General features: G+C 37.9%; 1 protein-coding gene across 2 annotated transcripts in view; it reads left to right on the forward strand.

Moving 5' to 3' along the window:
- Nucleotides 1–9,952: 9,952 nt before the first annotated feature.
- Nucleotides 9,953–23,443, forward strand: part of LOC145531861 (uncharacterized) — a 289,352-nt gene continuing 275,861 nt past the window's right edge. For both annotated transcript variants that reach the window (XR_014072821.1, XR_014072822.1), the window contains exons 1-2: nt 9,953–9,984; nt 11,793–11,943. The gene's annotated coding sequence lies outside the window, so the exon portion shown is untranslated. The remainder of the gene's footprint in view (nt 9,985–11,792; nt 11,944–23,443) is intronic.

The raw sequence follows: 23,443 nt of genomic DNA on the forward strand, positions 1-23,443 counted from the left end.
AATGCTATGTATCTCCCAGGATCATTTCTTGATGATCTTTGATCTAAATCTATATAAAACTTTGACACATATTCTGATTTGGGTGCAGACTTCAGAGTGTCTGCTAACCCAGAATTCCATAAATGATGATGAATTAAGTTCTTACCATGATCAAATACTCAGCACATCTGTACAAAGTTATGTACCACACCTCACTCCCCTACTCCCATGCAGCACATACCAATCTTTAGGAGTTGGCAGAAACCCTATAAGATAAAGTCCAACAGAAACACAGCATTGCTACTCTTTGCCTGTATCCTTGGAACTAGTGCGATAATGCCATTGTGCTACATTACTGCCATGAAACTTATGGGCCCTCAATCCTTGCAGACTACTTAGCAGGCTCTCATCTGCCCCCAAGCCAGAGAATGCTGCTGAGTCTGCTGGGAGCAGGGTCCCCATCTTTGTTTATTTATCCCTTTATTTCCTGCAATTGTCAGCTTCCTTCCTAGCCTGTTTCTTCCAGTTAGTCGTCAGTGGGCTTCAGCTAACTTAGGCTCTAAACCTCATTCTTCTTTTTAGCATATTCTTGTATTTTAGCCTTTTATATATTCATGTCAGTGTGGGATAGGCTGTGGAATGCACATGGCTATTTTTTTTAAATTATTTTAAATTGAAGGATAATTGCTTCACAATGTTGTGTTGGTTTCTGTCATACAACAGTGTGAATCAGTCATAAGTATACATATGTCCCCACCCTCTTGAACCTCCTTCCCACTCCCTACCCCACTCCACCCCTCTAGGTTGTCACAGAGCACTGTGCTGAGCTCCCTGTGTTATACAGTAACTTTGCACAGGGCTATTTTAACGGAAGGAGTCTCTCTTGTTTGAGCAAAAAATGCTCTTGAAGAACAGAGAATATTTTGTTTAAACAGCGAATATTTTGTTTAAATCAATAGCTGCAAATCAGCAAGCAGGAACCAGAGACCTCTTTTCTCTCACCCACATGGTAATTACATACAATTTAAAACAATTTTTTAAATTAGAATTTTAAAAATTAGCCATGGAATTCTATTCACTCTCTAGCTCATCTCCCCTTTCACCATTCTTTGATCTATTTCTTTCTTTTGTTATCTGCCTGTCTTCTGTAGATTTTGCGTTTATACTTTCTGGAATAAAGCCTTTATTGACAAATCTGTCTGTCTGTCTGTTCTAGACAGAATAATGGCCCCCCAAAGATGTCTATATCCTAATCCTCAGAACCTGTGAGCATTTCACCTTACCTGGGAAAAGAGACTTTGCAGATGTGGCTAAATTAAGGATCTTCAGATGGGGAGGTTATCCTGCATTGTCTAGAGGACCCCAAGGTAATCACAAGGATCTTACTGGAGACAAGAGGGTCTAAGTTATAAAAGGGAGACATGCTACCAAAAGCAGAGGTTGGAGTAACAATGTACTCTGAAGACAGGGGGAGGAGCCACAGTAAAGAAATGCTGGTGATCTCTAGCAGGAAAAGCAAGAAAACAGATTGTCGTTTAGCATACCCAGAAGGAATGCCGCTTCATTCATAGTTTGATTTTGGACTCATAAAACTCATTTCAGACTTACGACCTCCAGATATGTAAGATAATAAATCTGAGTTATTTCAAACCACTAGGCTTGCAGGGGTTTGTTACAAAAGTAGGAAATGTATACACTAAATTTAAAAACTGCCTAACCCTCATTTATACCAGCATCTTCTCCACTTGGTGGTCTTAGTGCCCATATTGATGTAACTTTAGTGGCAGAAAAACTGATTCCTTGGAGTGAGACTCAATGGTTAAGAGTTTGCTTCCTTTCTAAAACATAGCATATGACAAGAATTGTTTCCTTCCATCTACTGGATAAATAATGACTCATCAAGTAAAGTTCAATAAATTATGGCTCTATAGGCTCTAGACTCTTGAGCCTAGTTAGTAACTTTCACTTAGTAACCAGAAAGGGACTAAGACAAGCCTTTCCTTCTTTTTTCTCACACTTTTAGTAACCATCCCCTAGTTGTTTTCCCAGATACACTCACTCTATCATACATATGGACAGATGATAACTTCATCTTCTATTTTCCCTGCTTTCATCTCTCATCTCCCTACTTGTTATTTCTTGCTCACCTTTCCTTCAAACATCATCACCTCAAGGGCACTCTCTTGTTTCTCATGCTTGAAGACAAATCTTCATTTTAGCAACTGAGATGTGGGCTCAGGAGAAGAAGCCTCTAGGGATCCTTTTAAAAAGCCCCTTTCCATGTTAGTAATTATCACAGTCAGACTTGATAAAGGAGATAAGGAGGCAGGTTTTATATTTTATCTCCTCGATGGTGCCAAGGAAGATGTTTTTGCATTGACTATTTCTTCATTTCTTTCACTGCCATCTGTGAAAGGTAATTTGATTGGGCATATGGTGACAAAGCTAGGAGACAAGTACAGGTTGGGTTTTCATCAACATTTGCAGATCAACAACTGTGGGCCTGGATTTCAAGGGAAACGGTGATAACAGATGCTGTCCCTGGAGGATCTCCAAGTCAACCAGGTGTAATGGCTGAAAAAGACATAAATAGGAGTGGAGGATGAAGCACCTGTTATATGATGCCTGTTGTCATTGGCTGCTAAAGAGTTTAATTTGAAATAGCCAACAGAGGGCGATCAAAACTGGGTCATTTCCCACAGGTATTTAAAGCATGCTGAAGCAGATTGTGTGAATTGGATGGCAATTTATCATTTTGTTTCATTATGGGAAAAATATCTTAAATTATTTAGGGTTCTTACATGGCACAGACTCAGGCAGTCACCACCTTTCTTTGCCTTACATCATTTGCTGCTGCTGCTGCTAAGTCGCTTCAGTCGTGTCCGACTCTATGCGACCCCATAGACGGCAGCCCACCAGGCTCCCCCGTCCCTGGGATTCTCCAGGCAAGAACACTGGAGTGGGTTGCCATTTCCTTCTCCAATGCGTGAAAGTGAAGATGCTCAGTCGTGTCCGACTCTTAGCGACCCCATGGACTGCAGCCTACCAGACTCCTCCATCCATGGGATTTTCCAGGCAAGAATACTGGAGTGGGATGCCATTGCCTTCTCTTAGACCTGGTCTAACCAAACAGTGAAATGCCATAGGGCAGGGATCCAAACCAGCCACGTCATACCAAGTCAGGTCTGAGATGAATTAGTTTGGTTAGTCTAGCATTTTTGAAAAATATGATTGCATTTAGGTAAGGCATATGCAGTGCACATCATTCCCTCTTTGACAAAGCCATTTTGCATATTATGCATATTTTTGCATACTTGCCTACAATACACAGAGTGATGATCCCCCAAATATGTGCATGTTCGAATCCGCAGAATCTCTGAATACATCACCTTACATGGCAAAGGGGTCTTTGCATGTGAGATTAAGTTAAGAATACAAAGATACAGATTATCCTGAATTATTTCAACTCAATGTAATCACAAGGATCCTTATAAATGAAAAAGAGGAAGGCTAGAGTACCAGACATACTCTATATGTTAACCCATTTACTCCTCAAAACAACTCTATGAGGCATGTACCAATATGAGCCCCATTTTTCAGATGAGGACTGATGCCCAGAAAGGACAAATATATATATAGACAGTGACAGGGTATGAATTCAGATACCTGAGCTCTAAAATTCATGTCCAGGAATACTATGTCCATGTTTTTCCTCATCTATGAATCAAGGGAGTTGGTGTAAACCAGAGTATTTTAAGCTTTTAAACAATTCTTTTATTCCTATCAATTGAAATCTAGTGTGGGAATTGCAATTTAAAAAAAATTATTTTATTGATGTATAGTTGATTTCCAACATTATGTTAATTTCTGCTGTACAGCAAAGTGATTCAGTTATACTTATATATACATTCTTTTTCATATTCTTTTCCATTATAGTTTATCAGAGTATTGAATTTAATCCCCCGTGATATATAGTAGGACCTTATTGTCCATCCTATGTATAATAGTTAGCGTCTACTAATCCCAAACTCCCAATCCAATCCTCTCTCACAGCCCTCCCCTTTGGCAACCACAGGTTTATTCTCTATGTCTGTGAGTCTGTTTCATGGATAAATTCATTTGTGTCATATTTTAGATTTCATATATAAGTGAACTCATATTTGTCTTTCTCTACCCGACTTAGTTCATTTAGTATGATAATCTCTAGGTCCATCCATATTGCTGCAAACGGCATCATTTCATTCTTTTTTTTTATGGCTGAGTAGTATTCCTGTGTGTGTGTGTGTGTGTGTGTGTGTGTGTGTGTGTACGTGTATGTATACCACATCTTCTTTATCCATTCATCTGTTGTTGGATATTTATGTTGTTTCATTGTCCTGGCTATTGTGAATAGTGCTGCAATGAACCCTGGGATACGTGTATCTTTTTGAATTATAGTTTTGTCTATGTATATGCACAGGAGTAGGATTGCTGGGTCATATCATAGTTCCATTTTTAATTTTTTAAGGAACCTTCATAGTGTTTTCCATAGTGGATATACCAATTTACATTCAATGTTATTCCATTATTAAACAAACAAATGAAACAGAAGAGGATTGCTTCTTAAGTTAAAGCATGGCAAGAAAGCTGGAGCTTGTTCTCTTGGTCCCTAAAGTGCCACATCAGAACCCAAAGGCACTGGGGATCATAATTCCCTGGAGAAGAGATAAGCTACCCACCACAGTATTCTTGGGCTTCCCTGGTGGCTCAGTTGGTAAAGAGTGAGTGAGTGAAGTTGCTCAGTTGTGTCCGGCTCTTTGCGATCCCATGGACTGAAGCCTACCAGGCTTGTTCATCCATGGAATTTTCCAGACAAGAGTACTGGAGTGGGTAGTTGATAAAGAATCTGCCTGCAAAGCTGGAGACCTGGGTTCTGCCCCTGGGTTGGGAAGATCCCCTGGAGAAGGGCATGGCAACCCACTCCAGTGTTCTTTCCTGGAGAATGCCCATGGACAGAGGAGCCTGGTGGGCTACAGTCCATGGAGTTGCAAAGAGTCGAACACGACTGAGTGACTCATCATAGCACAGCACAGTAACTGCATGGTGTCTAAGATCTCTTTTAACACTAACAGTAGTTGGTTTTATGTGTGCCATCTTAGGAAAAAATTGGAATTTAAACAAATAAACTATGGACCTTTTGGCCTGATGAAACAAAGGGTTCAGGGCACTTTCTCTTTCATCCTATGTCATTTCATATTTGCATTTTTGGTTTTGTTTAGGTGAGTTTAGAAGCCTCTCTTTGGCTACTGTCTTCTCTTCTGAGGCTGAACTAGATCTGCAGTTGGCAAATCTCCAGTGTAAAGACAGAAGTAAAGAGCAGTACAATTTTGTAAGCAGGTGCATTGTAAACCCTGGGTTGCTTCTTACCCTGACAAGAGGATACAAATTTGGTTCATGTCATTTTCCTCACTTAGTTCTTACTTTCCTATTAATGTTTAGGGAATCCAATCAATTAGTGTGCCTGATAAGTGATTTGAATAACTCATCAATAATAACACACATCTGCATTGGCACTTGGCAGAAACACACACATGACTGACTGAAAGTGACACTGTGTGCATGCGTGCTGTGTGCTAAGTCACTTCAGTCATGTCCAACTCTTTGCAACCCTATGAACTACACCCTGTCAGGCTCCTCTGTCCATGGGGATCCTCCAGACAAGAATACTAGAGTGGGTTGCCATGCCTTCCTTCAGGGGATCTTCCTGACTCAAATCTTATGTCTCATGCATTGGGCAGGTGGGTTGTTTTTATTTTTTTTACCATGAGCACCACCTGGGAAGCCTGGAAAGGGACTCTAAAGGTGATCAAAGGAAAAATCCATCTTTGCATTCGCACATCTGCTCCTCCCATTATTATAACCCTGCCCCTTATTATAGGAAATGTCATAAAACTGCCTTTAAGGAACATAGCCAAGAGACCAGATTTAGACATTAAATTTCCAAAGCAACTTAAGCTATTGGAATAAGAGGTGATAGTGTTGGAAAGCTATTGAAGTAAAAATAACTTCCAGATCAACCTCACTCATATTTTCAAGTATACATTCATTTGAATCAGTTTCTTCAGAATACTGCATCTGACTATGTCAAACACTCTCCTAACTGATGAAGGTGCAAAGTTGTATAAACAAAAGTCTTAATTTCAAAGAATGTATAACCTTGTAGAAGACAGACACAGAAAAAAAACATCATTATAAAGGGACAGTTATGTACTTTAAGTATATTCAATGTGTAGAGAGAAAGATTCTAATATCAGGAGTCAAGAAAAATTTCTAGAGCAGATATTATGAGAGTTTAAGACAAATTATAAATGAGAATTTCATAAATGGACAAGAAGGGGTCAGGATTCTGTGCAAAGAACAACCCAAATGTACACAGACCTGGAGATAAGAGTAAGCAAAGGCATTTTCTGAGAACTGGAAAATGAAATGTTCGGGGTCATATAGGAAAGGGGTTAAGACTGGTGGGAGAAGAAGGAGGAAGTCTAATCAAAAAGGGTCTTGCAAAGGAGTTTAATATTCTGTAGTGACTGCTGCTGCTGCTGCTAAGTCTCTTCAGTCGTGTCCGACTCTGTGCGACCCCACAGATGGCAGCCTACCAGGCTCCGCCATCCCTGGGATTCTCCAGGCAAGAACACTGGAGTGGGTTGCCATTTCCTTCTCCAATGCATGAAAGTGAAAAGTGAAAGTGAAGTCACTCAGTCTTGTCTGACTTCAAGACCCCATGGACTGCAGCCTACCAGACTCCTCCATCCATGGGATTTTCCAGGCAAGAGTACTGGAGTGGGTTGCCATTGCCTTCTCCGTCTGTAGTGACTAGGAGCTATTGAAATCATTGAAAATGATAGTGATGGTGATCAGACTTATAAGTTAGATAAATCCCATGACAGTATGGAGCACAGGCTCCCATGACAGTATTATGTCTGATGGAAGGATGGACATATAGAAGAAAAACAGCTATTATAGCTGTAAAGCTATTATAAATTGTTTAGATGAGATATGATGAGGGCCTGAACTGGGTAGCAGGGTTGTTAATAGGGAGGCAGAAAGGATTTTAGATGTATTAGGTAGAAGAATTCAAAGAACTTACTGATGGACTGTATATGAAGGGTAAGGAAAAAAAGACTCCAGGATAATTTCTTGGCTTCTGGTTTGAGATACTGCATGCTCACTCAAAGAAGCAGAGGATATAAATGAAAGAATGATTTGTTGAAGATAGCAAGTTCTGTGTTTGCCATGTTGATTTTGAGGTACCTGCAAAATAACAAAGAAATGAAATTGATCCGCTATTAGGTTCTGAAGCTAAGAGGTAAACTTTTGTCAAAAGTTTCAAGTTTTGAGGTCACAAACTTTGATTAGTTTAAGCCATGGATGAGACTGTCTAGCTTCTGGGAGACCACAAGTGCCAGGCTAAAAATATAGACCATTTATTTTATGTACATGGTTCCCAGGAAAAGTATTTTTCTTTGGGGAACGATGAGCTAGGATGGCAGTGGTGAATTGGGCTAAGATTTTGAAATAATCTTGACAGTAGTCTATTTGATAAATATTGGAGGCCCTCCAAAGCAGATTATTTTTCTTAATAAATTAAAATTTGGTGGAACAGATGATGCACCTCAAGATTAGTGAGTGACTCCTCAAGGGAGTCCAAGTAGAGTTGTACTTTGTACCTCATAGAGGCTCAGTCAAGATTTGTATTACTGCTTTCATTGAGAAGAGGATGGCACTTAACAACTGTAAGTAATTCTGTACAACAAAGGTCACAGAAGTGCTACTCTGAAAACTAGCTAGCACCTGTTTAATTAATATAAGGGAACAACATAATTGGGAATTTTCACTTCATAGAATCTGCTCAATTCTTCATTTCCCCTGTATCAGAAAACTGTCATTATAAGTCAGAGAGTTGAACTATTCACTCTTTTCGTTATTGTACTTTGTATCTACAACAAAAAGCTGTCAGTGAAAGATATGACTTGGGTAAAAAATGGATTCTTTTGTCTGGAGGGCAAGGCCATATACCTAGAAATATTTACAGTTAGCAAGCCTTTTTGTTGTTCTCTGCTTTTATAGTGACTCATTCAAATTGCTGCAGGATTTTGTTGGCTATACATTACTTTGCCAACAAAAGTCCGTCTAGTCAAGGCTATGGTTTTTCCAGTGGTCATGTATGGATGTGAGAGTTGGACGGTGAAGAAAGCTGAGCGCTGAAGAATTGATGCTTTTGAACTGTGGTGTTGGAGAAGACTCTTGAGAGTCCCTTGGACTGCAAGGAGATCCAATCAATCCATCCTAAAAGAGATCAGTCCTGGGTGTTCATCGGAAGGTCTGATGTTGAAGCTGAAACTCCAATACTTTGGCCACCTCATGCAAAGGGTTGACTCATTGGAAAAGACCCTGATGCTGGGTAGGATTGGGGGTGGGAGGAGAAGGGGACGACAGAGAATGAGATGGTTGGATGGCATCACTGACTCAATGGACATGAGTTTGGGTGGACTCTGGGAGTTGTTGATGGACAGGGAGGCCTGGCGTGCTGCAATTCATGGGGTCGCAAAGAGTCGGACACAACTGAGCAACTGAACTGAACAGATAGTCATCAAACTAGGTGGACAGGAATAAACCTGCAAAACAAATTCCAGTCTCTAAAAACAAACCTCTAAACCTGGAGCCTTCACCGGCATCACTAAAGCCCTCCTAGTAATCCAGATTAATAAATATTTCTTATTAAATATTACTTGATTACTCAGTATTACTTGATTACTCAATATGTTTTTCTGTAAAACTTTGGGCTACATATTAAAAGTGAAATAAAAATCACTTGTACCTTGGGGTAATTGTTGTTAAGAGACCACATAACATAAAAATAGAGATCATGATTGACTTGGAGTATTGTTTGTCTCCTTTTACACACAGCTAAATACTATTCACTCTTGCATCTTAGCTTAAATACTTCTTCCTTTCTCTCCTTACCAAAATACTCAACATAGAAGTTGGAAGAAAAGTGGAGGGCAACCCCAGGCAAGACAGTTAATGTTTGAAAAGGCTAACAAACAGGCAGAGCTTTGAAACAGGTGGTTGGACACATAGGCTTGTAGCTCAGTGATGAGACCAGACCTGGAAATAAACTAATGATCTGGATAAGGTGGTAAGAGAATGTAGATAGAGACGAGGTCTGTGTGGCTGATCAACATTTGAATGTTGAGTAGAAGCTAAACCTGCAAAGAGGATTGAAAAAGAGTGGCCAGTGATGTCGATTAAGTCCAAGCAGGAGAATGCGCCAATTATGTTGAGTCTGTAGAGAAGTCAAGAGAGATGACTCTCTTGTCAAGAAGAGAAGTCAAGACAGAGAGATTTTCTCATCTGGGATACTATTTTCAGTGTGTAGCTCTTAACTCATCCCTTGATTCAGATGAATACCACTTCCTTGAGTAAATCTTTTATTATTCTTTGGGGAAGTTTCTTCCCATCCCCTCTACTTTCTCCAAGATGGCTCTTAAAATTTTGCTATTGCTGAGCTAAACATCTGTCTCCTTTCTTGGGTTGTAAGCTCTTGCTGGGTAGGGCCATGTCTTTTTTTGTTTACCATCATGTTCCCAGGACTCAGCCCTGCAAATACCATATAGTAACTAGTAAGAAATATTTACTGAATAAATGAATAAATAATGAACTAGACCTTTTACATTTTTCTCTTTTTCCCCAAGTCAGGAGAGTATGTAAAACTGTCCTCTCCTCCTCTAAATCTATTTTTGTTGTTATTTTAAAGAATTGCTGTCTAACATGATTTGCATCTCCCATCTTCCCAGTCTTCCTTCCTAGTTACCTTTTTCAAGATGTGTGCTTAGACTGTGTGTGAAAGTTGCTCAGTCATGATGACTGACCATTGTGACATTGTCACATTGTCCATTGTGACCCCATGGACTGTAGTGTGCCAGGCTCCTCTGTCCAGGGGATTCTCCAAGCAAGAACACTGGAGTGGGTAACCATTCCCTTATTCGCATTTCTCTATTAGTGATGTTGATCTTTTCATATTTTTTTTGTGATCTTTAGTGATCTTTTCATAGTCTTTTTGGCCATCTATATGTCTTCTATGGAGAAATATATATTTAGATCTGCCCATTTAAAAAATTTTTTATATAGAGCTGCATGAGCTATTTGTATATTTTGGAGGTTAATCCTTTGTGGGTCTCTCTGTTTGCAAAAACTTTCTCCCATTCTGTGTTGTCTTTCTTTTTGAATATTGTTTTCTTTGATGTGCAAAAGCTTTTAAGTTTAATTAAATCCATTTGTTTATTTTTGTTTTTATTTCCATTACTCTAGGAGATGGATCAAAAAAGTTCTTACTGCAATTTATGTTAGTGTTCTGCCTATGCTTTCCTCTAAGAGTTAAAGGGTCTGGCCTTACATTTAGGTCTTTAATCCATTTTGAGATTATTTTTGAGTATGGTTCTAGGGAGTGGTCTCATTTCATTCTTTCACATGTAGCTGTCCAGTTTTCCTCACACACTTATTGAAGAGACTTTTCTCTATTTTATATTCCTGTCTCCTTTGTTGTAGATTGGGTGACCATAGGTGTTGGGTTTATCTCTGGGCTTTCTATCCTGTTCATTTATCTATATGCCTGTTTTTGTGCCAGTCCCAGACTATTTTGATGACTAGGTGTGTAGTATAGTCTGAAGTCAGGGAACCTGATTTCTTTTTTTTTTTTTCAGGGTGGCATTTGTTATCATATTTCAGACATAATTTCTATTGAGTGACTGAATAGAACCTGATTTCTTAAGCTTTGTTTTTCTTTCTCAAGATTGCTTTGGGTATTTGGGGTCTTCTGTGCTTCCATATAAACTGTAATTTTTTGTTCTGCTTCTGTAAAAAAAAAAAAGCCATTTGTAATTTGGTAGGGATTGCATTGAAGCTGTAGATCGCTTTGGGTGGTATAATAATTTTCACAACATTGATTCCCTCAGTCCAATAATATGGTACATCTTTCTGTGTCATTTTTTTATTTCTTTCATCAGTATCTTTATAATTTCCTGAGTACAGCTCTTTTACTTCCTTAGGTAGGTTTATTCCTAGATCTTTTATTCTTTTTAATACAATGGCAAATGGGATTTTTTCCTTAATTTCTCTTTCTGATCTTTTGTTCTTAGTATATAGAGATCCAAGATATTTCTGTGTATTAATTTCAGATCATGCAAATTTACCAAATTCATTGATGAGCTCTAGTAGTTTTCTAGTAACACCTTTAAGATTTTCTATGTATAGTATGTCATCTGCGAACAGTGACAGTTTTACTTCTTTTTCAATTTGAATGCCCTTTTTTCTTCTCTAATTGCCGTCACTAGGACTTCCAAAACTATGTTGAATAAAACTGGCAAGAGTGGATATCCTTGTCTTGTTCCTGATCTTAGAGGAAATGTTTTCAAATTTTCAACAATGAGAAGGGTGTTTTCTGTGGGTTTATCACATATGGCCTTTAGTATATTGAGCGAGGCTCCCTCTGTGCCCATTTTCTGGAGAGTTTTTATCATGAATGGGTGCTGAATTTTGTCAAAAGCTTTTTCTGTATCTATTGAGAAGATTATATGGTTCTTATTCTTTAGTTTGTTAATGTAGTGTACATACACTACATTATGTACATTATCACACTACATATGATTGATTTTCATATACTGAAGATACTTTAAATCTCTTAGATAAATCCCACTTGATTACAGTGTATGATCTTTTTAATGTGCTGTTAGATTCAATTTGCTATATGATCTTTTGTTACTTTATTTTTGTAGACTCAAAGTGGTAGAAATGAAAGAAGTCTAGAGTAAGAACTAAGAAGCACAAGCTTTATCTTCACTCAGCCAGTAACCAGCTGTACAATGAGTCAGAACTCTGGGCCTCATCTGTGAAAAGGTGTAAAATGTCTCCTCACTCTATTAAAAGGTAGGTCTGGATCTTTTTATTCTTCTAATTTATGTCTCAGCATCTGTTGAGTGTACTCTACTGTAACCTGCCTACAAAGAACATTTAAAAATTCTTCAGTTAATATATTCAAGAAGTAGAATTTACAGTTTGCTTGGCTTTATAAACTTAAAAAAAACAGAAATTATCTTCAGGGTTGGTGATTTCCAAATCCTCATGTAAAGTGCATGTTTTCTTATGATCATGCTAATATGTGATTGAATTCAGTTTGCTAATATTTTGTTGAGGATTTTTGTGTCTGTTCATCAAGGATTGTGACCTGAGTTTTCTTTCCTTGGTCTGTCTTTTTCTGGCTTTGCTTTCAGAGTAATGGTGACCTTGTAAAATGAGTTTGGAATCATTTTCTTTTCTTCAACTTTTGAAAGAGTTTGAGAAGGATTGACATTAATTCTTTAAATGTTTGGTAGAATTCACCACGAAACCATTTGTTCATAGACTTTTCTTTGTTGGGAGATGTTTGATTACTGATTCAAACTCCTTGATTGCTATTGGTCTGTTAAGGTTGTCTATTCTTCATGATTTATTCTTAGTAGGTGATATTGTTCTAGTAGTCTATCCATTTCTTTAAAAGTTCTCCCTCTGGAAGGACCACCACCTCCCCACTCCATATAGTGGCTGCAGGAGGGGCTCCCAGAGATGCTACGTGGCTGAAGGTGTGGGGTCTTCTCCCTACCCCTACTCAGTGGCTCTCCAGTTCTTGTAGCCTCACCTGTGTCACCTCTGTCTCCAGCTAGGTGTGCAGGGCTTGTGTGGGACTTCAGATCCAGTGGGGGTCAGAGGCCCAAGCTCTGCCAGCCTGGCCTTGACCTCAGAGTTGCCCTGCCTTTCCCACTGTGTACCTGGCTGCCAATAGCAGAGTGGAGAGCTTAATTTTGGATTTAGTTCCTGAATCAATCATCTCACCAGGGGAAATTTTAATTTAAAACTTAAAAGAGATTTTTCTAAAAGTTCTTCCTTCCTCTCTGAGGCATTAGCCTCCCCTTCTCCATTGGTTGGGGCAGGGGGATGGTGTTTACTCTGTGGAAATGCTACACACTATGCTGTTGTGAATAGCAGGTACAACTAGGGGTGGAGGGATAGGTAAGATATCATATGAAAACAGGGGGATTAAATGAAAACCATACTTGAAGGTGAACTGTGTGTGTGTTCTAAGTCGCTTCAGTTGTGTCTGACTCTTCGAGACACTAGGGACTCTAGCTAAGTCGCTTCAGTTGTGTCTGACTCTTCGAGACACTAGGGACTGTAGCCTACCAGGCTCCTCTGTCCATGGGATTCTCCAGGCAAAAATACTGGACTGGATTTCCACACCCTCCATCAGGGGATCTTCCTGACCCAGGGACCGAATCTGCATCTCTTGTGTCTCCTGCATTGGCAAGCAGGTTCTTTACCACTAGCACCATCTGGGAAGCCCAAAAGGTGAACTACTCTGTCCCAAAACCTAGGCCTCATTTGACTCCCACAATACTACCAGCCAACCTTTTAATCTCGGGGCAAAAGACTGAGATGTATCTTTGGAGAAACTGACCACACTGAGAGCAAAGGTACTTGGGAGATGCAGGAACTACATCCAACAAAACTGCTGGATCCAGAGCCCCTCTTCACAATGCGGCTTGCCAATTCACCAATTCTTCTACCTAGTCAGCTTTTTAAGCATTTCATCCTTAAAGGAGATGCTGTCACGCGTCTCCTGGGAGGGGAGAGGGATTGGAGGTTGAATCAATCACCAATGGCCAATGATTTAATCAGTCATGACAATGTAGTGAAGCTTCCATAAAAACTGGAGGACAGGCTCTGGAGAGCTTCCAGGTTGGTGGACATGTGGAGAGTAGGAGAAGTTGTACACTGGGAGGGAGCAGGGAAGCTGTGCACCCTTCCCCTATGCAACTCTTCCATCTGGCTCTTCCCAAGTTACATCCCTTTATAGTAAACCAGTGATGTAGTAAAATGTTTCTTTGGGATCTATAAGCCATTCTAGCAAATTTATCAAACTTCTAATTCATAGCCAATCATGCAGAAGTACAGGTGACAACCTGGACTTGTGACTGGCAGCTGAAGTCTAAGGAGGGGATCACTGGACCCTGTAGTTTATAGCAGGTTTATCAGAAGAAGCAAAGGTAATAACCTGAAGCTTTTTCTGTTATTTATCAATTTGAGTGTATTCCCTGCTATTCTTAGATTTCTGAGAGTTTTTACAGTTTTTATCAAGACTAGGCACTGAATTTTATTAAACACTTTATCAGTGTGATCATGTGATTTTAATTCTTTACCTTGTTGATGTGATGGATTATATTGACTGACTTTCAAATATTGAATCAGCCTTGCTTTCCTATTCTAAACCCTATTTTATTATTTTAAATATCTTATGTATAACTGAATTCTATTTGTTATATCTCAATACTGTACATCTATCTCCATGTAGGATATAACTCTGTAGTTTTCTTTTTTGTTGTTCTTTGTCTTGTTTAATGCCAGAGGAATGCCTATATCATGGAATAAGTTAGAAAGTGTCCCCCTTTATCTAATTTTCTGGAAAAATTTCATAGAATATGTGTTAATTGCTCTTTAAACATGTGATCAGATTCTTCAGCCAAACCATCTGGCTCTGAAGATTTCTTTTTTAGAGGAATTTTAAATTACAAATTCAGATGATCTATGTAATGTATTTTTAGTGTTATATATTTTATACCAGTTTCACAGTTGTGAACAGTTTATACTCTTTGAGAAATTGGTACATTTCATCTAATTGTCAAATTTATCTGTGTAGAGTTATTCATGGTATTCCCTTATTATGCTTTTGATGTCTATAGAGTCTGTAGTGATATAGCCTGTTTCATTCCTGAAACTAATATTTTGCCTCTTTACTCTTTTTTTTTTCTTCCTTTGCTGTTATTACTAGGGCTTATCAATTTTGTTTTTCTTTTCAAAGAACCAGCGTCCCTCTGCCTCGTTGTGGTTGATTAGTCACTAAGTTGTGTTTGACTCTATGCAACCCCATAAACTGCAGCACACCAGGCTTCCTTGTCCTTCACTATCTCCCTGAGTTTGCTCAAACTCATGTCCATTGAGTCAGTGATGCCATCCAACCATCTCATCCTCTTGACTGATTATATTGACTGATTTTCAAATATTGAATCAGCCTTGCTTTCCTATTCTAAACCCCGATTCTTTTAAATATTTTTATATATAACAATTCTATTTGTTATATCTCAATACTGTGCATCTATCTCCATGTTGCCTCCTTCTTCTCTTGCCCTCAGTCTTTCCCAGCATCAGGGTCTTTTCCAATGAGTTGGCTCTTCAAATCAGGTGGCCAAATTATTGGAGCTTCAGCTTCAGCATCAGTCCTTCCAATGAATATTCAGGGTTGATTTTCCTTTAGGATTGACTGGTTTATCTCCTGGTTGTCCAAGGGACTCTCTTCTCTCTGCCCAATTAGTTTTCTCTATTGTTTTCTATTTCTGTTTGTATTTATTTCTGTTTTTCTCATTATTTCATTCCTTTCTCTTATATTTGGTATATTTTGTTCTTTTTTCTAATTTTTTAAGTTGGAAGCTTAGAATATTGATTTGAGGCTTTTTTGCTTATGACAAATAGATGGGGAAACAGTGGAAACAGTGACAGTCTTTATTTTGGGGGGCTCCAAAATCACTGCAGATGGTGACTGCAGCCATGAAATTAAAAGATGCTTGCTCCTTGGAAGAAAAGTTATGACCAACCTAGACAGCATATTAAAAAGCAGAGACATTACTTTGCCAGTAAAGGTCTATCTAGTCAAAGCTATGGTTTTTTCAGTAGTCATGTATGGATGTGAGAGTTGGACTATAAAGAAAGCTGAGCACTGAAGAATTGATGCTTTTGGGCTGTGGTGTTGGGGAAGACTCTTGAGAGTCCCTTGGGCAGCAAGGAGATGCAACCAGTCCATCCTAAAGGAAATCAGTCCTGAATGAATATTCATTGGAAGGACTGATGCTGAAGCTGAAATTCCAATACTTTGGCCACCTGATGCGAAGAACTGACTCATTGGAAAAGACCCTGATGCTGGGAAAGACTGAGGGCAGGAGGAGAAGGGGATGACAGAGGATGAGATGGTTAGATGGCATCACTGACTCAATGGACATGAGTTTGAGTAAACTCCGGGAGTTGGTGATGGACAGGGAGGCCTGGCATGCTGCAGTCCATGGGGTTGCACAGAGTCGGACACAACTGAGCAGCTGAACTGAACTGAACAGATACTGCATTATCTGCAAATGAAGGGTTTGTGGCAATCCTTCACTGAGCAAATCTTTTGGTGCATTCCAACAGCACTTGCTCACTTTGTGTCTCTGTGTTTCATTTTGGTAATTCTCACAGTGTTTCATATTTTTTCATGGTGTTCCTGTATAATCTGCTATTGTTGCATGGAACATTCTATAAATGTTGATTAGATCCTATAGGTTGATGATATTATTGAGTTTTTCCACACTTTTGATTTTGTCTAGTTTTTCTATCACTGGTGAGAGAATGATGTTGAAGTCTCCAACTAGAATTATTGATTTCTTTCTTTTTTCTTTCAATTCTGTCATTTTTACTTTACATGTTTTTAATGTCTCTTGTTTGGTGCATACAAATTTAGGATTACTATGTCTTCTTGGTGAATTTACCCTTTCATCATTATGTAATTTACCTCTCTGTCCCTGATAAATTTCTTTCCTTTTGTCTGATATTAATATAACTATCCCTACTTTTTTTGTTAATGTTTGCATGGTATATCTTTCCATATTTTAAAATTTCAGCCTATCTATATTTTTATATTTATTTAAGATGAGTTTCTTATCGACAGCATACAGTTAAGCCATGTTTTCATTTGTTCTCTTTAACCAACTGCCAATTTCTATTTTTTTTAATTGACATATTTAGGCTATTTTTAATGTAATTATTGATGTTTTAGAAATGCCATTTTTGTGGGCTCTCTCCTTTTTATATTTCTGTTTCTCCTCTTCCCTGTGTTTTATTTGAACATACTTAGATTCCCATTTATTTGAAGTGTTTTTGTGTATGCCTTTGTGTAACTTTTTTAGTAGTGATCTAGGTATTAATTTAGGCTTCCCTAGTGGCTCACGGGTAAAGAATCTGCCAATGCAGGAGAACGTGGGTTCAATTCCTGGGTTGGTAAGATTCCCTGGAGAAGGAAATGGCAACTCACTCCAATATTCTTACCTGGGAAATCCCATGGACAGAGGAGCCTGGCAGGCTACAGTCCATGGTGTTGCAAAGAGTTGGACATTACTTAGTGACTAAACAACAACTAGGTATTAAGTTACACATACATAACTTATCATAGTCTACCTGTTTGAATGATGTTTAAATATCTTGCTCCCCTTTATATCCATTTTTTCTTCACAGTTATAAAATAATTGTCTTAAATATTTCTTATACAAATATTGAAAACTACTTCATAGTGATATCATTCTGTTTCAAACATAATTTATAAAATTCAAGAGAAGAAAGTCTATTATTATTTCCTATATTTTTGTTCTATTCATTATTCTTTCCTCTTTTCTGATGTCCCACAATTCCTTATTTTTATTGTTTCTTTCTGTTTAGAGAATTTTCTTAGTCATTCTTTTTAGGATAAATCTGCTGGTGACAGTCTCTCTTAGTTTCAATTCATCTGAGAATATTTTGATTTTTTCACTTCATTTATGAAGGATATTTTTGCTGGTTATGGAATTTTGGATTGACAGTTCTTTTCTTTCAACATTTGTATAATCCTATGCCGCTTCTGGCCTCCATGGTTTCTGTTGAGAGATCTACTGTTTGTTGTTGTTGTTTTCCTATAGTGTTTGACTGGGCTAGAACACTTATTGGCTAAAAGTTTTATATCTTGGTAAACTCTTCCTTTCCTGGTCCTTTGACTAGAGAGGATCAGAACTCTTATTTCCTTGGGGCTTTTATGTCTGTTCTCACTGGCATCTCCTGATTACTGGCTTCTCCAGCATCCAGTCTTGGATATAGGAGTCAAAAAACAAATCCCAAGGTAACTCAAAAATATGTCACTCCTTAAACTCCTAGCCAGTTTTCCCTCTTTATCTCACCACTCAGTCTTCTTATATTTGTTTTGCATATAAAGCCAGTCATTTTAGCTGTACTTACTTGGAGGACTAGGAAAAACTATGTCTACTCCATCTTTAAGGAAGCAGAAGTCTTCATCCTTATTGTTTACTTTTGTTTTTCTCTGTACACTTCTACAGGGTTCTGCTGTGCATGGCCCTCCCTTGCAGTGTTTTGTACTTCTCTTTATTTTACTCTTTGTAACAGAATTATAAGACTTCATTCATACAAAGTTCTTATCTATTTAAGAAAAGACCGATAAATTAATTCACTCAGATATTAATGGCTAAATCTGACTTACTATGGTATACAAACAGGTCTATTTTGATTTTAACAGATAAGAATTTCTAAAGCCAAGTACAGTAGTCTCAAGTGCTTGAATTAGTGGCCCTAGAGCAATCCTATCAAGGTAGACCTTATGCTCAAAGGTAACTTCTTTTGATAACCTAAGACACTGTCTGTTTTGATCGTATTTGTATGTGAGGAGCTTTGCATTATAAGTCAGATTCTTAGTTTCAGAATTAAATCTGGGCCCTCTAGGTATGTCCTCAAAGTGGAAGCCTATCTTTAGTAGCACCATAATATCATCTTTCAAACACTGTTGTTTGGGTGGGTGGGGGTGGCAAATACTCTAATATTGCCACAGAAGGATTCTAAATCGGCAATTTTAACTCACTTAAAATGATATTACTGCATTTCAGTTCAGTTCAGTCGCTAAGTTATGTCCAACTCTTTGTGACCCCATGGACTGTAGCATGCCAGGCCTCCCTGTCCATCACCAGCTCCCAGAGTCTACTCAAACTCATGTCCATTGAGTCAGTGATGCCATCCAACCATCTCATCCTCTTTCATCCCCTTCTCCTCCAGTCTTCCATCTTTCCCAGCATCAGGGTCTTTTCAAATGATCAGTTCTTCGCATCAGGTAGCCAAAATACTGGAGTTTCAGCTTCAGCATCGGTCCTTCCAAAGAATCTTTAGGATGGACTGGTTGGATTTCCTTGCAGTCCAAGGGATTCTCAAGAGTCCTCTCCAACACCACAGTTCAAAAGCATCAATTCGTCAGTGCTCAGCTTTCTTTATAGCCCAACTCTCACATCTATACATGACTACTGAAAAAACCATAGCTTTGACTAGATGGACCTTTATTGGCAAAGTAATGTCTCTGCTTTTTAATATGCTGTCTAGGTTGGTTGTAACTTTTCTTCCAAGGAGCAAGCATTTCACTGCCTATTAAATAGATATATTAGCTGAACATGAGCAACTTTTCCCCTCACTTGGTTTCTTAGGGAAAATTAGGCCATGAAAAATTATTGAAATGTAATACCTGTGACAAACCTTGTCCCAGTGAAATTTTCCACAGTGATAACTACTAACCCATGACTAAGACATAGACTAGAGACTTCGAAGAAGTTATCTAATCTTTTGGAAGAACAGGTGTGCCTTGGGAATAAAAGGTTTGACAAACTATCATTGTTTACCTGGTAGCACTATTGTCTTCTCTCTTTGATCCTCCTCTCTCCTTTCTTCAAACTGGACAAACAAGCACAGGATGTGACATGGGTTGGGGGTGGGGGGGATTGGGAAAGTGAATTTTGGTGGTAACAGAGTGGCTAGATATGGAAAGACTGGAGGATAAACAATATCTTGGGAAGGTCTGAAACTCAGAAGTAGGCAAGTGGGCTTCTTATCACATGGGAAATGAAGCTGAGAACATTCAGAGCCAGTTTTTATTGGTATTGGGTGAGGTTAAAAAGCAGGTGGGGAAAAATGGGGGGTAAGGAAGTGAAGAAAATTCACAGGACTATAGGTGTGAGGACTAATTCTGATTTTTTGCTGATGGTTGTTTTGTGATTCAGCCTAATTTAAATGCCAGACCTAAATCCTGTATGACCTTAAATGTGTGCCTGGTGAAATTTTCAAATTATTTTGAATGGGACTGTGTAACTCTGTGTAAACACATGTATGTGCGTATGTATACAACATGCAGGCACAAGCACACTCACATGCACACATGCATGTCAGGGAGTACTGTGGCAGTAATGGAAATAAAAGGCTGGGTGAAAAAATAACATTGAAGGAACTTCAATCTGCTTTTTTATTTCCAACAAGATTCTAAAATATTGGAGATTTTTAAGTACCTGCTTCTTATTTGCATTTAGAAAGGAGGGTCATATAAAGTAAGAAAATAATAGATATAAATAAAAAATGTGTTTAATTATGAGGTGATATAAGGGTCAAATAAGCAAAGATATTTTAAGTAAATCACAACCTATCTTTGCATCATGACTAGTTGCATAAAGTATGCAGAAATGTAATGGCCGGTCTTCAAAATTATGACTTCCAATATGATGAAAACCAGAAAAAGAAGCAATTAACCCAGAAAACAAAGATTTAACACTTAAATAGAAACTGTCAGTGATTACTTAGGTTGAAATCATTCTAGTGTCAATTCATTTAACAATGGTTGAAAATTAAGCAATTTTTAGTCTGTAGCACATGTCCAGGAAAAATCTGGTCTGCTTGATTGATTGAAGCATTACAAAAATTTCTAATTTAGAATTTAGAGATGCAGAGACTTGAGTGGTTACCACTATAAGAATTATTTGTCCTATTTCTCAGCCACCTCACTATTAGTTTGATTACTGAACTTAAAGGGACTCCATTTATTTATAAAACAAATCACTCCATTGTCAAATAGCTCAAAAAACTGCAAAGTAAATATTCCTCCTAATACCTTCACATCTATAAATTTGACCACTGGAGAATAAGTACAATCACAGTGGGCATTGGATCAGCAATCACAAGTTCAAGTCAACATTCTGGCTCTCCCAGTCACTGGCTTTGCTCCCTTGCAACCCTTCGTCACTTTTTGTCTGTTTCCTCCTGTTTAAAATTGGAACACAATCTCATTTCTAGCCTATGGAGCTGTTATGAGATTTCAAGAAATTCAGTGAAAGTGCCTTGGAAATCAGCAAGTGTTGAATACAATACATTGTTGCTCATTCTAACAGACTTACATGTAAAATAAGTCTACAAGCTCTTCCACATTCACAATGAGACTTAATTTTAGTAAGCCAGTGATCATAAGATTATATGCTAAAGGCTCATAAATCACTTACTGCATAAGCAGTTTCAGAATTCTGCTATTGGTTCAATTACATGCTTATAAAATCCATAATTTACAGCATTTTATCTTTTTTTCTCTTTAAAGTATTATTTGCCAGTCTCTAATGCAAGAACCTATGTAATAATGCCCGCATTCTCCTTTTCTCTCAAATTCAAGGGTATAAACTTTGAATTATAAAATGAATAAATTCTGGGAATCTAAAGTCCAGCATGGTGATTATAGTTAACAATACTCTATTATACACCTGGTTATCTAAGACAATAGATCTTAAATGCTCTTACTACATATACACAAACACACAAATGTGAGATGATGGAGCTATTAATTAGCTTGATTATGGTAATCATTTCATAGTGTATACTTCTTATGTAAAATCATCACATGTGCATTCTAAATATGCACAATTTTTATTTGTCAATTATACCTCAGTAAAGATGGAGGCAGGAGAATAGTGGATGTACTATCACAACCATTATTTGAAAGATTTGCCATTTGCAAAGAAATCGGAGCTTCTTCTAGTATTTTATGTTTGGGATTTCAGAGTCTTTTTGAAGCCAAAGTTAAATTAAGTGGGAAAGTAGAAGATAGGACCCAAGCCCTTAAAATAACTGCAAATTCTTTCTTTCAGTCTGAAAATTATTCATTTAGATTGAAGCAGAAATAAATTAGGGATTATGCTTTTTTACCTTCTCTACAACTTCTGAAAAATTTTTGGCACTGAGGACCATAGGTTAAAGGGAATATTTAAAAAATAAGGTTCACATACTGTCTGCTTTATTCATATCACTCAACAGAAACATATATTTAGTCCAATATTTTTTATTGCTCAGAGAAGTGACTAGTTATTTCCCAGGGTCCAGGACCCAGTAATGGTATCTAACTAGATGTGATAGTTCAGCTGTAGAAGTGTGGCTGCTTCTAAGACTCAGGTGCATTGTTCCTACTTGATTTTAATGTAGATCATCTCTGTGAGGCAGGGAGAAGTGAATCTAGTTGGCCTAACATGGAGGTGGGCCGGGCAGACTATCACACAGAGTGTAATAATATACATGAGTTTGAAGGGCATCATCAATGGTTGTTCATCCATGAATGCAATGTTTACAAATATGTGATCTCTTTAAATCCTACGAACAAACTATTGCTATTGTAGTATCTAACATAAAAAAGAAACTGTGACCCAGAGAAATTAAGAAACCTCAAGTGATAAAGGAAGTGGCAGATATGGGTCTCAAACTCAGGTCTTAAGATTTCCAAATCTCCAACTCATCTGACACCACAGATGTCTTAAAACACATATTGCTCTGTGATGTAGCTCATATTTTTGGTTTTTAAAACTCTGGTGTTAATTAGGTGCTCTTATTTATAGTCTCCCAAACTTGAGTATAAGAATCATGCTTGCTCTTTATTTTTCTCAAGAACCTAACATGTACCCTTATAAAAAAGTGTTTGTGAGAATAGATTTCTTTTGAGTCATAGTTAATATATTAACTCATTAGCATCAATTGGTATTTAACAGATATCAAGATGTATGCATTTTGACAGGTAAGAGAATTATAAATCCTGAGCAGATGACATGGACAGAAATAATATGCAATCCTAGGAATTATGAACTTAAAAAATTCATAAGGGGAGCTGAGATTGAGCTCCTGGAGGAACCACTGAAGAAGAAAGTCAGGTGAATGATAAGAGGATATCTGAGGTGGAAGTGATACAATACAATATTTTACCATCTGGCCAATAGACCTTAGCCATAGAGATGAACTCCAGGGTAATTAAAGGGCAAAGTTCTCTAGAGGATTTTGTCTTTTATTCTGATCCTCTTATGTTTTCCCCTTTAGCACTCTTTGCTGCCAAATCTTTGAGTTAGACAATGTTACTCCAGATACCTCTCCTCCCTCCTTCCATCCTATCTTTCCTTCTTATATTTCTAGCAATGACCATAAGGGTTAATGTGTATCCAATTATAAAAGGAATACATATTCAAAAATCACAAAAAATATGACCCAATTAAAAAATTTAAAAAGAAAATCTCTAAAAGGTGTTTTAAGAAATACCCACCGTTCTGATTATATGGCACTTCAGACTTAGAACTACACACAGAGTAGAATTCAATACTATTTTATCAACCTCTGTTTTAACCTAGCATCATGTCTGACAGTTGCATAAGATGTTATTGCAATGTCTGGTCCATACTGAAAACCAATTTCCTATTATTGGGTATTGAGGTTGTTTTAATGAACATCT

This window comes from Giraffa tippelskirchi, chromosome 2 (assembly GCF_054371585.1).
Source record: "Giraffa tippelskirchi isolate mGirTip1 chromosome 2, T2T-mGirTip1v1.2.pri, whole genome shotgun sequence".
NCBI lineage: Eukaryota > Metazoa > Chordata > Mammalia > Artiodactyla > Giraffidae > Giraffa > Giraffa tippelskirchi.